The sequence below is a fragment of the Rhodnius prolixus genome, unplaced genomic scaffold (genome assembly GCF_049639745.1).
Source record: "Rhodnius prolixus isolate KJV_2025 unplaced genomic scaffold, Rpr scaffold_3, whole genome shotgun sequence".
Lineage (NCBI taxonomy): Eukaryota > Metazoa > Arthropoda > Insecta > Hemiptera > Reduviidae > Rhodnius > Rhodnius prolixus.
In genome coordinates this window covers 43,939,363-43,955,032 of record NW_027411603.1, presented here as the reverse complement: position 1 = coordinate 43,955,032, position 15,670 = coordinate 43,939,363, and the positions used below count along the sequence as shown (strand labels likewise).

Below are 15,670 nucleotides of genomic sequence, written 5' to 3'. Positions count from 1 at the left end.
TCAAAATGTTCCAGCCAAGATGTTAATAAAAATACTTCATATTTCATTGTATCAAAATTCAATCGCATCATTATTATAAGTTTGATTTACAAGAATAAATAATAATAGAATACATTTTAGTCTAGAGCAACTCCTTAATGTCTACTTTTTCATATTATACTCGTATTGCCTCAAAACAGTATTTAATCCTTACAACAGCCGAGAATACTGTAATAATGGTATTGTTCAATCTAGCTTCTTATTTCTAAGGTGAAACCTCACCATTTTTCTAATTCATGACTATTTATTCAATAAACTTAGATCTGATGAATTTTCATCAAACCTTTGAATTTTGATCTATAAGCTTCAAACATCAGATTAATTTCGAAAAACAAAAAGTAAATAGCAGATGGGACTGGAGAGAAAAGTGACTTGAATTTTGGTAGCTTTTGGAAACGGTGTTAGATTGTAGGCTAAAAGTATTGAGGTGTTGAGAGATCTACATACAAGATTTGTGGGGGTTCACTTTTCTATCCTTGGTAATTATTACAAAAAAAATTACTATTTTATCGTTGAAAGTATTCTGATCCTTGGTAGTATCCCAGAAAACTATAAGGACAATTGAAATCGAGTACTGGAGAAGTCAGATGAGGGAAAACTAAGTTTGAAAGGGAAAGGATTGAGTAAATAAGGAAAGTTACGTGCATTGAAGTGAATGGTACCGTCAAGGAAGCTGCAAAAGAACTAAGACGGTAGCAGGATACTAGACTTTTCCCATTTACGCTTCTGATCAGACCCCCCCCATTTCTCATCGATTCAGCGAGTGGGGCTAATCCTCAAAGTTTATATAACCTCCAGATAACAGAACAGAACCATCTTTGTTTCAACGGTAAACTGCTTCTTTTTTTTACACTTTTCAAGCACTGAGCGATTGGTGTTAGTAACTTCACTTTACTACAGTACTGATTTTGGAGGAAATACTTTCAACAGACTCGCTGAACAGATGGAGAATCTGGAAAAATTGCTGAAATTGGTACGATTATTACAGTGATATTTATTCTCTTATCATTATTTTTGTAATAATAATATTTTATAAACTCTTTGCGAAGTAAACATACGGAAAATATGTAAATATAGTATGGTTAAAGTAGTGCATATGGCCAGTTTGCAGAGTGGATAAAGTTGGAAGTTTACATTACTGGTAATCCATTTTATGTAAAGTTGTCAACAAGTATGGAACCTTTTGCGATAACACTCAACGTTTGCTATTAAATAAAATACAACGTGGATGACGTTAATTAGCCTAGTATACACTCTACAATATGTGTATACTCAATAGAGAGACGTGAGTTCACATTTATCTACATATTAATAATTTATTTACTATATAAACTTATACATTCAGTGTTGAAATTTTTCTCTCTCTCATTAACAACCTTATTGAAATTACAGTTACACTTGTCTGTTATGTATACACAAAAAAAGTAGATAAAGTAAACAACCAACTGTTTATTTTCATTCAAATATTTGCGAATAGAAAATCAAACCATGTCTGTGCTAAAGCCCGTGCAAAAAAAATAAGTCATGAACTTTTGCTGAAAAGTTGAACTCTCGGTAAATGAATTTGAGCTAAATGTAAGTACCAATCATGAAAAGATAAACTTGCAGCTATTTTTTTGCATTTTTAACACGCAAACCTACAACATATTCTGGGCTCAACAAAATAAAAAAAATTAGCCCTTTTACTGAAAAAGATAATATCCCTTACTTTATAAAAGAAAGGGGCTGATAATTTATTATTATATTTTTTTCAAGAATATTTCTATGGACTATTCTAATCGCGCAGAGGCTAGCAATCAATTCTCATCTTGTTATCTACATTAAACCCAGCAGGGCAAAGTGAATTACCATCGATTTTTCCCTTATTGGCTCGACGTTTTCAGTCGTTCTGCATAACTGATTTGTTGAAAGGTCATTTAATATCATCCTTAAATCCATTAGTTAATATATTCTAGCAGAAAACAGCAATTATTCTCTACCATTTATTTTGGTAAAAACAGAAGTAGCAAGGAGTTGAAAACCCAGTCAAGTTTGTTTGAAGTTAACAACTAAATTAAATTTATTCCTTCAAAATAGTCAGTTTAATTGTGAACTTTTCAGTTAAAACAATGGATGTGTATTAAAAGTATATTGATATCTACGTAACTGTTACAATTATAAAAATATAAAATCGTTATCAGTTCTTTCTTAGCGAACTGCCCAGCGTAATCTTTTCAAATTTAATCCAAACGCCCTTAGAAGGAAATATAGATTCATGGCGACCCTCATGTTGAAGTGAGGCTTTTTGGAGGGAGTGATCGAGTCAAATTCAATAATTACCCGTGATTTGCTGCAAAATATTCAGCGTAAAACGTCACCAATAACCCTGTAGCTAGCGACACCGTCGCCGCATTAACTTGTACCTCAACCTGCAGCGGTAATCTATCTGACTACGGATCAGTTTAAGAATAGTGATGTGTAATGAGAAGTAGATTTACTGAACAAATCAATGGTTGGTTCGTGTTGTCTTCAACAGACCGTTAATTCGGCAGGTGCAATTGGGAAAAAAGAAGATGTCGCGTCTCTTTCAGCTAGTTGAAGTTAAATTAAAATAAACTAGACTTTCCTGCTGTTCTGGTATTTTACTGTCGATAGCTATAAACAATGTACTAAAACACTGCCCAGTGCTATCCGTATTTGGTTAATTGTTCCAGCTTCTTGGAGGCCCCATCAAAGCCGAAAAAAAAGCAACTCTAAATTACATAATTACATTACCTTAGTTCCTACCTGTCATTTAAATCAGTTTCATGACTGATTTCTTTTTGTTTATGTCAACAGAATACTTTCATTGCGGATTTCACCGAGGGAAGAAAAGCTGATACATAAAGATGGTTCTCAGCAAGCGCAAACTATAATGAGGAATGGTTCATTTGTACTTTTCAATGCATGATAAGTTGAGCTTTGCAAAATGTTGCTTTATTCTTTGTGAAAAACTGTTTTTTCACGTTATTCTATTTTTATAGTGAAGTATTTTGGGAACGGCAATGACTAATGTAAAATATTTACTAATACAGTCGAGCCTCTCATAACGGACACTCTTTCACTAGCGACCACCTTTATTTAAGGACAGTTTTTGGATTTCCCCGTTTTACCCCTATACACTTTCTATATAAAAGAACCTCCTCCGTCTAACGGACACTCTACATAGCGACCGCGGGCATTGATTTTGGGGAACGGATTAAATGTTTCACCTCCCACCAACGACCACCTTATTATTAAAAGTTCGTTTGACGCGGTGATCAAAATAATTATCCCTTCTCAAGTTTTTCTTTTTTTCTGGTTTTTCCTAAAGTTTTCCATATAAGCTCCAAACATCTTGTACCATTTTAATCATTTTTCAATATAACTTTGGACGAACAATATTATATGTCACTCAAACGAAAGTGGTTAACTCTAGAAAAGTAAATAAATGTGTTGGAAGATTTTGCAAAAACCAAATCGAGCCATCGTCAACTTGCCAAAAGGTTTGCTCTATCTTTCTAATAATAGATGATATTATGTTTATAATTTTACCATAAATTATTATTGTTTCGAATAAATGTGATGATTATTATAAAAATTATTATTAAGTCCATAATATGTAATTTTTTGGATAATTAAGAAAAATTTGATGCATATCATATAGCTAAATAATTATGCAATTATGTACATTTTTAAATCTATTAATAATAAACAATTTTTAAATAGATGTTTGGAAAAAAAAACCCATATTTTTCCATTATGAAACTTGCCTACCTCCTTCTAACGACCACCTCCAAATAGCGGCCACTTTGCTTTCCCCCGCCAGTGACCGTTATTGTGAGGTTCGACTGTAACAGAAATTATTCGTTCTAAGAATAGTTTGAAGTGTTCAAGGAAAAATGGTTTTCACACAATTCCACAATTATAAATTCATGTAAACTGACCAGACGAACTGATTCAATCAGTGCAGTACTAATTTTAGAATTACTGTATTGATTTCAAACGTGTTCAGAATTTTTAATGAGTACCTACTAATTAAGTTCTCCATATTTATCTTAAGCACTAATTATTTCATGTAAAGTTCGCAAAGTAATAGCATTCCAGGTACAGGTAAATCTTCAATTAAGCGAATAACTTTTTATAGAAACCAATCAACAAGAAAAAACAAAACATTTTTCGCCGTTTTTTCGGGACATTCTATCAATTTTAAGTATAATATTGAAGGCTGGAATTCTAGGTTTTGTTGGAATAATCGGTTAATCGAAACAGCGATTCAGTTTAAGAAGAGTGATGTGTAATGAGAAGTAGATTTACTGAACAAATCAATGGTTGGTTCGTGTTGTCATCAACAGACCGTTAATTCGGCAGGTGCAATTGGGAAAAAAGATGTCGCGCCTCTTTCAGCTAGTCTCTTTACAAAGGCTAGTTTTATTTTGAGTATTTTTTTTTCCAGAATGAAGATTCCATTTTCTAAAAGATAATGATGTCACTTTGCCCTATTTATTGCTAGAAGCCAATTTATTATTTAAGAGCTTAAAATGAAACGCCATATTGTTCAAAATCTCAAATTAACAAATTATGTTTATTTGTTCTTTGAAAAATAAGTATATCTTTCAAAAACAGAAAATTGTTAATTTATACTCTTCAAATACCATATGCTCTATTCAAAATTTTATTTCAAGGAATAGCAGTACCTACCCAAATACAGCTTTATGTAGAAATAAACCTGGTGAAAACGTACATCAAAGAGGTATAAATAGCAATTATTTTGCTGTCTTTTTCTTTGTTCGTTTATTTTGTTTTTTTTTAGTTAGTTTGTGTTTACGTGTGAAATATAAAAGAAATAAATAATAATAATAGAAGTTACAAATATATATGAAGTTCTATCGATTGGTGAAATAACATTTGCTATAGCTCTTGCCCGCGAGGAAATAAAGCTCATTTTCACGGAGGATAAAGTCATATTACAAATTAAAGAAAACTTTAGCAAATTGAACCATGCTTTGCTAACACGCCTTTCAAACAATTGAGTATAAAATCGTGCTACTTTATCGTGTATATTTCGTGCCTTTACTTTTACTTTATAATATTCAACAAAACGCGTAAAATGCTAGTTATTACATATAGTATTTGTTTAAAATTAAATATAAAGCGGATTGTTATTTGGCTTTATGTGTAATGCCTTTAAAATGCCAGCCAGGAAAGTAACTTGTGAAACATTGTGGCATGTAGCGTTTGTATTATCTTTATCTCCGTAAAATTTAATTTCCATTGGAAATAATTTTAATAAATTAAGCACCATCAAACGTGTACGCATTAATGTATTTGTTATTTGTGCTATGTAAATGACAACTGGCTTAAAGTATTAAGTACTCAATTTAAAGTTACGTTTAATCTACTTTCATTTATAGTGAGATTTAAAATCTGTTTCTCTTTATTATTTTTTATATAATTAATATTGAAATTTGTTTTTTTTTTTTTTTATTTGCGTTTATTGTGCTACAATCAGCGCGTTAGCGCTATAAGTAACAATGATGACAGTGAACAGTAGAAGTAAATGAGTGGAGAAGTTACCGCAGTGGTAACACTCCAAAACATTTACATGGTTAGTCACTCTCTTCACTAGAGAGGAGATCACGAGGCCACTGTCGTTTAAGACGTCTTGTCCGGGTTGTCAGGAAGAGTTCTAGAAGAAAGATTTTGAGCTAGAGGATTTATATGAGATTGCAGGCTGAAGTGGAGTTTTCTGTATTGTGTTTTAACAAGTTGGATGACAAAAGGAATGTTAAGGTCAGTGTGTATAGTCAGATTGGAGTCATAAAATGGAGCGTTTACGATAGTTCGAAGTATTGTAGCGCTTGAATCCTTTGGAGATTGGAGCGTTTGGTTGAACCCCACAGCTCTATTCCAGATGGGTTTCAAAATAGAAGTATAAATCAGTCTTTTGTTGTCCAGAGAGAGTTTTGATCTATCGTCTAAGAGTCTTTTAAGTAGTCGATAGCGTCTGTTTAGTTCTGCTCTTCTTAAGTCTAGTGTGGGGGTTCCAAGAAAGAAAATTTAAAATAGAATTGGTCATCCAAAATGATAATAGAATTAAAAGTGAAAATTAGTAAAGTAATGCCTTATATCAGGCGGTCTTTACGTCCAACTACTAAACCTGTTATCGTAGCTTCTAACCGCTCGGCTATACTGGGGCGCTTAAATTGGTAAAATATTCAATGCTAATAATACCTAAGTCGGTGGTATTTTGACAGAGATGTGCTCACAAAAAGGAGAGATTAATTTGTGAAAAATATTTTTCCGTAGTCATGAAACCTTAAAACAAATTTTCCGGTCAAAAAACTCGAGAATTGGCAAATCCATCCGATTGCTAAACAATTTTTCGCAGAGAGGAGAATTTAAAATAAAAACTATTATTTAAAAGATAAATATTGAAAGGGGGGAGGACTATGGCAGGCAGTGAGAAAGAGGTAGACGACGTAATAATGAAGGAGTAAAGGGAATGTTAATTTGAAAAGTGAGCGTGCTACTACTGGAACAAGGGTGAACTCTGGATGGAGTTGACAGACTGATTTTCTAAGTGTATAGAACATGTGAAGGGGCTGGCCCTTTACACAAGCTACGTGATCATCTATCTCTACAACGTGACCAGATGTTTCTTTTCGACCATAACTCCATGACCCTATTAGTGTGTTATCATATCTTCATAACTTCTATTATATTTGCAATATGTACCCGTTTATATCTTCCTGCCCTGTTCCACCATCATAACTGTAATTATCTCCTTTTAAAGAACTGGTAGATATTTTTTTTTTACTACCCAGTGATTATATTTAATTCAAAAGGTACAACACTAACAAATAATATACTGGAGTTACCCCTCATTAAATGTGAATTCAAGGTTCAATCCGTTAACATTGTATTATATATATTTTTTTATTTTGCTTAAACATTATAATGTTGTCCCTTCTTATATCTAAGTACAATTTTCCTCTTAAGATATTACTCATAATCAAATATAACCACCTCGGAAACTTCCCAGGTATCTGAACCTTCCTCATTTGACGGAGAAAAAGAGTTTCCCAGGCGTTTCTGGTATAGTTTGTCCTGACAGATTTTTGCCTGCAATATTTATACAGATCTTCCTCTTCAGCACTTCTTGGTCGAGATATTGTCGCTTCAGGTCCCAGTAGTTTTGCTCCTTGCTCGGCAAGGCTGCGGCCTTTTTCATTTCATTCCTTCTAAGCCAGCATGCACCGGCACCTAGAATAAGTGTAACTATATGTTCTCTGTTCAGGTTATTGAACTGATCAAGGCATTTACTAGCTGATATACTGGAGCTCAACGTTTTAATGGCTGCCTGATTTTTAAAGAGAATGCCAAACACATAATTCCTGTCAAGGTTAAACTCTTCGCATCTTCCTAGAAGGTGCCAGGAAATGTAACTTTCTGCAGGTACCATTAAAACATCTTCTTTATAAAGTACAAATTCTAAAAGAGAAATCAAGTCTAATTTATTGTTTTATCCACTGCTGAGAAATTTGAGTGAGTATTCACAGCACATAAATTAGGTATTTTAATATATATTTTTGTTTTTAAGTTTGTTTGATGGCGAAACTGAAAAGGAAATACTGGAGACACAGTAATTATGCAACTTTAATCAGCAAACCACAAGGTCTTTAACAGAAAGAAGACAAATTTTATGCCTAGAAGAGAGAGAAAAAGCGTACTTTGCTCTTTGTGATTAGATTTGTGGCTAAAGTGTGCTCTTGAAGGGAATTGTAAACAGTAGTCAAAGAGAACTTGGAGCTCTTCTGGTCGTACAGTGCTAGGCACCACACCTGCCTGAATTAAACATACCACTCTTTCATGTCTACCCACTCAGTGTGCAAATTCTTCATATTTATTGATTCATTTTTCTATTTAATATTAATTTTTCAATTAATTTAGTTCCAAATTTGGGAGCAATTCAGAGCCTGAAAATCAAATCACACTTATTAGCCAATAGCTAGCAATCGAAGGAAGAAATTTTAGATAGAGAGAGGAAAAAAAAGAAGTAATCAGCATCATATTTCAAGCTTTGAAGGTTATGTGATAGATAGGTAGTTTCCCTGAAAGAGAGTGAAAGAGGTTATGAAGATAAGGGTAAGAAATTGTAGTGACTAGATTAATCTTAGAATTTGAATATGGTATGTATGGTAGTCGTGACTTGAATAATAAGTAAGAATAAAGTGGCGATGGATGTCGAACGTTGAATGACGGATTCTAGAGATTCAAACTGTGGGTTATCTCGCCAAGTTTTAGAATCAAAATTAATACGCTGAATAATGAGTGTAGAAGGAGGCCGTAGGCGGTTACTTTTCCCTCTTACAATTTCGTCCTGGTTTTCCCCATTTTCTGATTTTCTCCTTCATTTCTTCTATTTTAAAGCTGTTAGTTTGGTAGCCAGCCTTAGTGTTGGTTACTTATAACTGGACAAAAATCAACGTTGTATCTCCTTTATGTTGATAGAGAAAAGCAGAACGGGGGGCAGAACCATTCTTCACAGGCTCGTATTTTTTGTTAACTGAAACACATTTTAGTTTCAAGCCCGAAATTCGCAAAATTCTAGCCTAAAAGAAAGAAAAATACTGCCTCAACTACTCAGGCTCCCTGGAGGAACCAGCTTCTTAACGGAAAATGTTTAAACCTAAAACCAAGGATTAGGGATAAAAATTTGGAAACAGTTTTGGGCATCACCACTAGTAAGTTTACTCCAAATTTCCTAATTTGTAGTCATGGGGTAACATACATAATTTCTGACTTCATGTTAATAATTAACATGAAACTTTATAATTTTGGTTTCCATAATATTGCTAAGAGGAAATGGGTAAATTAATTCTTCGGAAGTTACAAATCTGTTTAATAAATCATCTGTTTTGGTGACTGATTCAATGATGTAAAAGGAAGAAAGATTATTGCCAAAGCGGTCATAATTTGTTTTATTTATTATTTTGCCAAGCTTTTGACCTAAGGGACTATGCCAACTTCAGGGATGTGATTCATTTGATATAAAAAAAAATATCAAATTCCAAATAAGCAAAAAATATTTTTCACATCAGTTCAATGTACATTGTAATCTGTTTTTAATAATAAAACAAAATTTATACTACAGCCCTAAGGATGTCCCTAGGTCGAATTTGCAAAAAAAAATTAATAAAAAGTTGTTATAGAAATTGGCAATAATCCTATCTTTCTTCTGCTTAAAAAACATTCGCATACAATAAATCATTTTTGCTTAATCAAGCAAATTAAGTTAAAAAATAAAAGTTCAGTTTTAATAAGTTACACGTTTTTATTTTTATTTTTTTTTTTAGTGCCAGATTATTATCAAATGGAAAATAACATTTTTAGAAATTCAAGCTGTTATTTTGTTCTACACAACTAAAGGAGTCAATTTTTGCAAATGGATTTTTCAAATAGACATATGGATGAAAAGTTTACCAAAAGAGATCTAAGTGAAACATGAAGGCACATTATGGTTTTTATTTTTAAATAAAGTTTTATAAAAGTTGGATGCCACATTTCAAGTACTATATTCATTGGTGAATCCATTTTACTGTATTTTACTTAGGAAAGGTATTTACTGTAAAAAAATGTTTTCAATTTAACATGGTTAATTTCCATATAAAAGCTGGGAAATAACTTCGAGCACTTGAAAGCTTCAATAAAATTTACTAGTACTGAACATAAATGCTGTTCCAATTTTGTTTTATACCCAATACAGTTATTTATATAGGCATTTTATGTTAGTATTATGTTTATGTACTTACTTTCAATTAATAAAGTCAGTATCATTAATATTGTAGCATCAACTTTTAATTGACTTTGTTACTTTATTCAGAAGAACTTAAAAGAAGAAGGAAAATCGCTGGTAATTTACATTTTCTGTTCTAAGCTTTGCTTCCACTACTAAAATTTTCAGAGGATATTAATTTCTTTTGCAACCAAGTCAGGACATTTTCAGATCTACCAGCTTGATAAGAATAAATTGATAAATAAAGGTTAAATAACTATAAGAGTTTCAAGTTACAAGAAAATATGTTAATCGCCATGTCGATACAGAATAAGTTTCTGAGATTTTTTTTTAAGAATGGCTTTAACGATTTTCAGTTCACTTGGAACGCTGAAACATTATTTTTATTATTATTACTACGTTCTAAAGTATAAATGACCGGTAAATAAACACAAACTTTATCCCTGGCTTAGATAATAACCGCCTGTCTTGCCACTTTTACTGACAATGCAAGATTTAGCACATACAAAAATATATACACAGAACTAAACATTATAATGAAATAGGTAGATATAATGAGAACTTTATAGTGAGTTAGAAAACATAAAATTTGCTTCACTAAGAGATAAGCAAAAACCAATGGAATACTTAAAAGATTGAATTAAAAACTAGTGACAAAATAATAGAACATTCCAGAACTTGAACTCTTATGATTAAAAAATGAAATAAAGAATTCTCTGCATTTCCACGCCTGCTAAATAAAAACGATACATACCCAGCAGGTCAAGAGATGTTTTCTTATGTGTTTCTTTCTAGGGCTTTATTCTGATTGAAGTGTAAATTAATTTCAGTAATATTATTTCCTTCGACTAAAATTTGGAACTCCATCTTTAAAAAGATTCTCCAACAGCTCGGAAGGAGTTTTAAGGCAAAAATATACATTGCGAATGGAATTTTGATTAAATTCGAAATATTTTCTTCGAATATTTGCCGTGAGAAACACAGATTTTGCTTTCAAATTGTGCTATAAATACTTTGTAGCGCCAACTATTAGGAATTAGAAAAATAAAAGAAGTAAATGATGTTATGAAAACCAAAATAAATTAAGCGAAAATAGAGTTCTATTAAGGGTTTGAATGAAACGTTTATGACCATATTTTAACGGATATTCGAGTGCAAAAAGGTTCATCCATCTGGTTGTAAGATCGAGAAGTGTACTTGAGGCTGTAACAGTTATTGAACTCTGGGTGAGAATAATTCGAACCATGTGAAGAGGCAGAGGGCTCAATATAAGTGGATATGATGTGAAGAGCGCAGCAGGAGATCTAGTTCACGAACAATGCAATAGTGTTCTTGGGATATTTATCGCAATAATGCCACACACGTACCGTCAGAGGGATGTACAGACAAATACTTTTAACATATTATACTGAATATATATTTCTATTATTCTTTTAGACAGTGTCTCTCATCCTATTCACATTATATGGATGTTGCCAGATAGATCATCTACCCAACTTGGGAGCATTTACAGCTTAATGTATACGTAACTCTTACTAATACAGGCAATATGACAATCACAGTTTTAGACGCGACCACAGACATTTAGTGCAAGATGTCTTGAAATCAATTTAGCATTGGAAGCAATGTGAATAATCTGGATAAGAAAGAAATCTCTCAGCCTGGTTTAAAGCAAACCAGAGGGCGCAAGAGCAGAGACAAACATATTACTTTTTTAGAAAAACCCTTGCAAGAACTTGAAACAGACATTATGAAACACGGCCGTGTGTAGCATAGCAGGGATTATGGTAGTCCTAGCGTAAGTATTCTAAGGAGACAGCAGCATGGAGCGTTCCTTACAGGACAAGTGTTCTGAGGCCTTTGCTATGTCTAGCAATTCATAGAGCACACGCCTTTGGAACTGTTATCAACAATCTCGAAGACTAGGCGTTCTATCAATCTTAACACTTCCTTCAGTTCCGTATCGTGTAAAAGAACCAAAGTAAGAGAACGTTTTGAGAGACGTTCACAGCCTTAAGCAGGAAAGTAGTCATTTCACTACAAAGAACTAGACTTAGAAGCCGACAGTCAGAACAATAACCATTACGAATTACTAATTCATTGCTTCAACAGTTCACCAACTCAACCATCATTTCACAGCAACTGAATAATCATGCTAACTTTTTGCTTCATTAGTAATCGTAAATAATAAATAGATCATAAATAAAGTAAGTTTTGTATTTCTGTTTATAAATATTACAACTTAGTCTAGGATATTTATTATTATTTATCCTAATTTATTCAACAAACATTACGTTCACACAGATTTCTTGCATTACGGCTCTTTACAGCATCTTCCTCAATAGTTCTTGCCGCCGTTACTACGAATTCTTTTATAGCAGCAAAATTATTTTTTCATTTGCTGAGAAACAAAGTTTGGACTTTAAATTTTCTTTAAGCTATAATATCACTGATATTTCTGTTAATAAATTAAAAAACTATCAAAACTGTTGAAAAATTTCCGTTAATACATCACACCAGATATACGAGATATACAGTATACTCGATTTCAAAAACTTATGAAAGAACAATGTAATATCGATCATAATAATCCCCTCTAGAGATAGTAATAGTAAGAAATAGTATAAAAAAAATAATAATGAATGGTTGAGTGAAATTGAACCATTTTTACATTTACTTTTTTAATGTGACACATCCCTCCTCTTTGCCTTCATTAGTTGGGATCACTTTACACTTTACACACATAACACATTGTTAAAGGGGTCAATTAAATTACCAGATGTGTGTAAAGATATAGCGCACCATATTGGCCAACACAATCGCAAGTTAAATGACAATTCCAGGGCAACACTGAATTTACTGTGGATGGCGCGGTTAGTTGATGAAGTGCACCCCCATTGGGAGTGCTCAACACATATGTTACAAATGTCTCATCTTACCCAAATTAAACAGGAACAGCTAACCAATCATTCCCTTAAAATAACTAATCACCATAGTCAAAATTATTATATTAGATAAATGGGAAAACCATTGAGAGAGTTTTAATAATTTTGCTATTTTATAGCAATATTATGCACAAATTTTAGTCAGTACTGGCTCCGCTACTCCGATCAAGAACTTTTTAAAAACTAGTCTCTCATTTCTCTAAATTATCAATTCTATTTTAGGGCCTCACGTAGTTACTAATAGTAATGTTGGTCAGTTTAGAAAGCATAAGTGAAAAAAAAAGTTGTAAATATTAACATTTCTTTTAGTTTGACCACGATTAGTGAATTTTCTCTCTTTTCCATTCCATTTCTAGGTCGCTGGGTAGTTAGTACAAGTTGGAATTCAGTAAAGACAGAGGAGACAATTAAGTTAAAATAGGGTATTAAGTTTGAACTCCCTGGTTCCTTTTTAGTGTTCGTTGCGTTCTCCTTGAACATGAACAGACACTGATTGTGCGTTTCACAGAATATATTCTTAGTGTTCAGCAGACCTTCGAAACATTATTTTCAATAAATTGTAGCCCTTGAATAATTTGTTTTATCAATTTAGATCATTTATTTGGAGAATTGCACACATTGTTCTCGAAAGATTATAATGTTGTTCCCTAAACGGCAGCTTTCTGAGATTCAATTAAAGAAAGTTGTTGGAAAGATTTTACAGCTTTTGCCCTGAAAAGAGCTTCAAACCTCTGTCCATAACTTTCATAAAATGTGTCAAATCCACACACCAAAATCTAGCTACTTATTTCCTAATCCTTTTGGGCTAACTTTTCAGTAGAACATATTTAGTTAACAACAATTAAGTAGCTAAGTATGTTCACTGTGTTGGAAAATTAGCCTAAATTTAATAAATGTTTCTTTCACAAGAAACTTTGCGAAGTGATGTGGAAAATTGGTAGACATCACCGAAATTGAGCTTTAGTCTTTACGACTTTTTTTTTTTTTAATAATTGTGTTGGCCATTTAAAGCTGGCTTGAAAGTAAGCTTTTGTAGCGGTTAAGCAGACGAGCTTTAGAGAAAGTGACTACAGTTTATGGGTGCTTGTGAGCTAATGTATGTGTGCTTGAATGTCGGTTTGACAGCTTTGTGTGTACGGTTTTATGTTACAAACGTCTGCTAAATGTATACGAGTATATCCGCTCTAAAACTCTCAGATATAAAACGCTATTTATTTAATCATTATTATCTTTAAAAATGTGCTCAAAAAGCGCCATCTTATTTCAACTCACTCGTTACTTTCTTTCATCTCATCATATTAATACATAATTCGCATTTCTAAATTGTTGATTTAATCATATCTTTATTTTTTTTAGTCCGCTTTAAAAGAAAAATGAAAAAGTAAAAAAGAAATCAATAAAAATCAGTTCACAGAGGTTAAAAAAATTAACATATTCTACTGAAAAAAAGCAGCGTTTAAGATTGTCGCGTGCCGATAAAACTCTTTAACTTCCTGCATGCAAACTGTTAATAGTAGTGGAGGAAAGAATTAAATTTATTGTGAAAATTCTTTTATTAGGAATTTTGTAAGATTTTTTTAACTTTATTTATTTTCACAACTTGAACTCAACCAACGGAACAAATTACTGTTGCGACTAATTTTGGCAGACAATCAAAGCTACCACTGGAACATAAACGGACTAATATACAACAGCGTACTTAAACCGATCTGGGCTTACGGACTTGAACTGTGGGGTTCAGCCAAAAATTCCAATTTACAAAAGATCCAGTCCTTCCAATCAAAAATACTCCGTCAGATTACGAATTCTCTCCATTTTATGTCTCTAACTCCACCCTACATAACGATCTCAAGATCTTATATGTAACTGACGAATCTAAATCTAAATATAGAAAATTCTTTGACTATCTTCCATTCTGTACCAATCCTCATGTTCAAAAATCTTGCCTATAAAACGATTCCAGATCGTCCTCCATGACGATTGAAACGCTGTTGGCCTCGTGACCATCTCCAGTAATGTAAGAAACTCCAGCGAGAGTGTTGCCGGTGGGCAGCTTCTCTCCTCAAGCTGATCCAGTCATAAAGTCTTCTTGTATCATGTTCACTGATTACATTTTATTCTTTTTGTAGATTGTGAATAATAATAATAAAACTTTAATTATTTTCACAACTACAGAACATTTATGCAACAAGTGAAGCTGGATACAACATGATGTACATAAATACATGAATACATAAATACAATGCAATGGCACTGTACTTCATTCAGAATATCGGTCAACCGACTTGGTGGATTTCCTTGTAATGCAATAAGTTGGGAAACTAGAGGGTTAGGTTAGGTAAGGAAAATGAAGCGTGGAATGGATTTCGCAGCTTCAGGAACAAGCTGAAATGGTCAAGCGATAAATTAAGGAGCATTAGCGATTCGATGGAGAGTTTTCGATTGGAAGAATTGGATTCTGTAAAATCATGGAAGTTCCTTACCGTATCTCCGGACAGGTTTTATGTAACTTAGTGTAGGACTAGTCTTTTTTTTTTTATTTTATTTCATAAGTAACAATAAGAAGGATTTCTCAACGAGTAAATGTCATTTTGGTTTGCAGCATAGCATGATGATTTTTCCTAGGGAACGGAAGTTCATTTACACAACAAGTAATTTACTTCCTCCTTTCATATAGGTCAGAAAACTTAGTGCTCTTCCAAAGGAGATGGAACTTCAAAGAGAAAAGAGCCGTTAGTTTGCGTGCATAATTTAGGAAAAGCAACGTTTCTTGCCGTTCTGGCAAAGGGGTGAGATTAAGCTTCACTTTAAGATGTCGTAATGTACGGTCTCATTGCCTGTATAGTATTAATTAAAATGAAATATGCAAGCTGCATTTTGTGCATGTGTA

The 15,670-nt window shown here is 32.8% G+C and overlaps 1 long non-coding RNA gene across 5 annotated transcripts; it reads left to right on the top strand.

Annotated features, from left to right (window-relative positions):
• Positions 1-850: 850 nt before the first annotated feature.
• LOC141452993 (uncharacterized) lies at positions 851-9,971 on the top strand. Of its 5 annotated transcripts, XR_012457721.1 has the most exons (8): positions 851-1,012; positions 1,144-1,324; positions 1,432-1,614; positions 2,857-4,789; positions 7,337-7,494; positions 7,640-8,184; positions 8,551-8,783; positions 9,396-9,970. It is a non-coding gene; the product is annotated as an uncharacterized lncRNA (long non-coding RNA). The 5 variants fall into 5 exon arrangements; XR_012457719.1 differs by having other exon boundaries at positions 7,640-8,783; positions 9,396-9,971; XR_012457722.1 differs by lacking the exon at positions 8,551-8,783.
• The last annotated feature ends 5,699 nt before the right edge of the window (positions 9,972-15,670 follow it).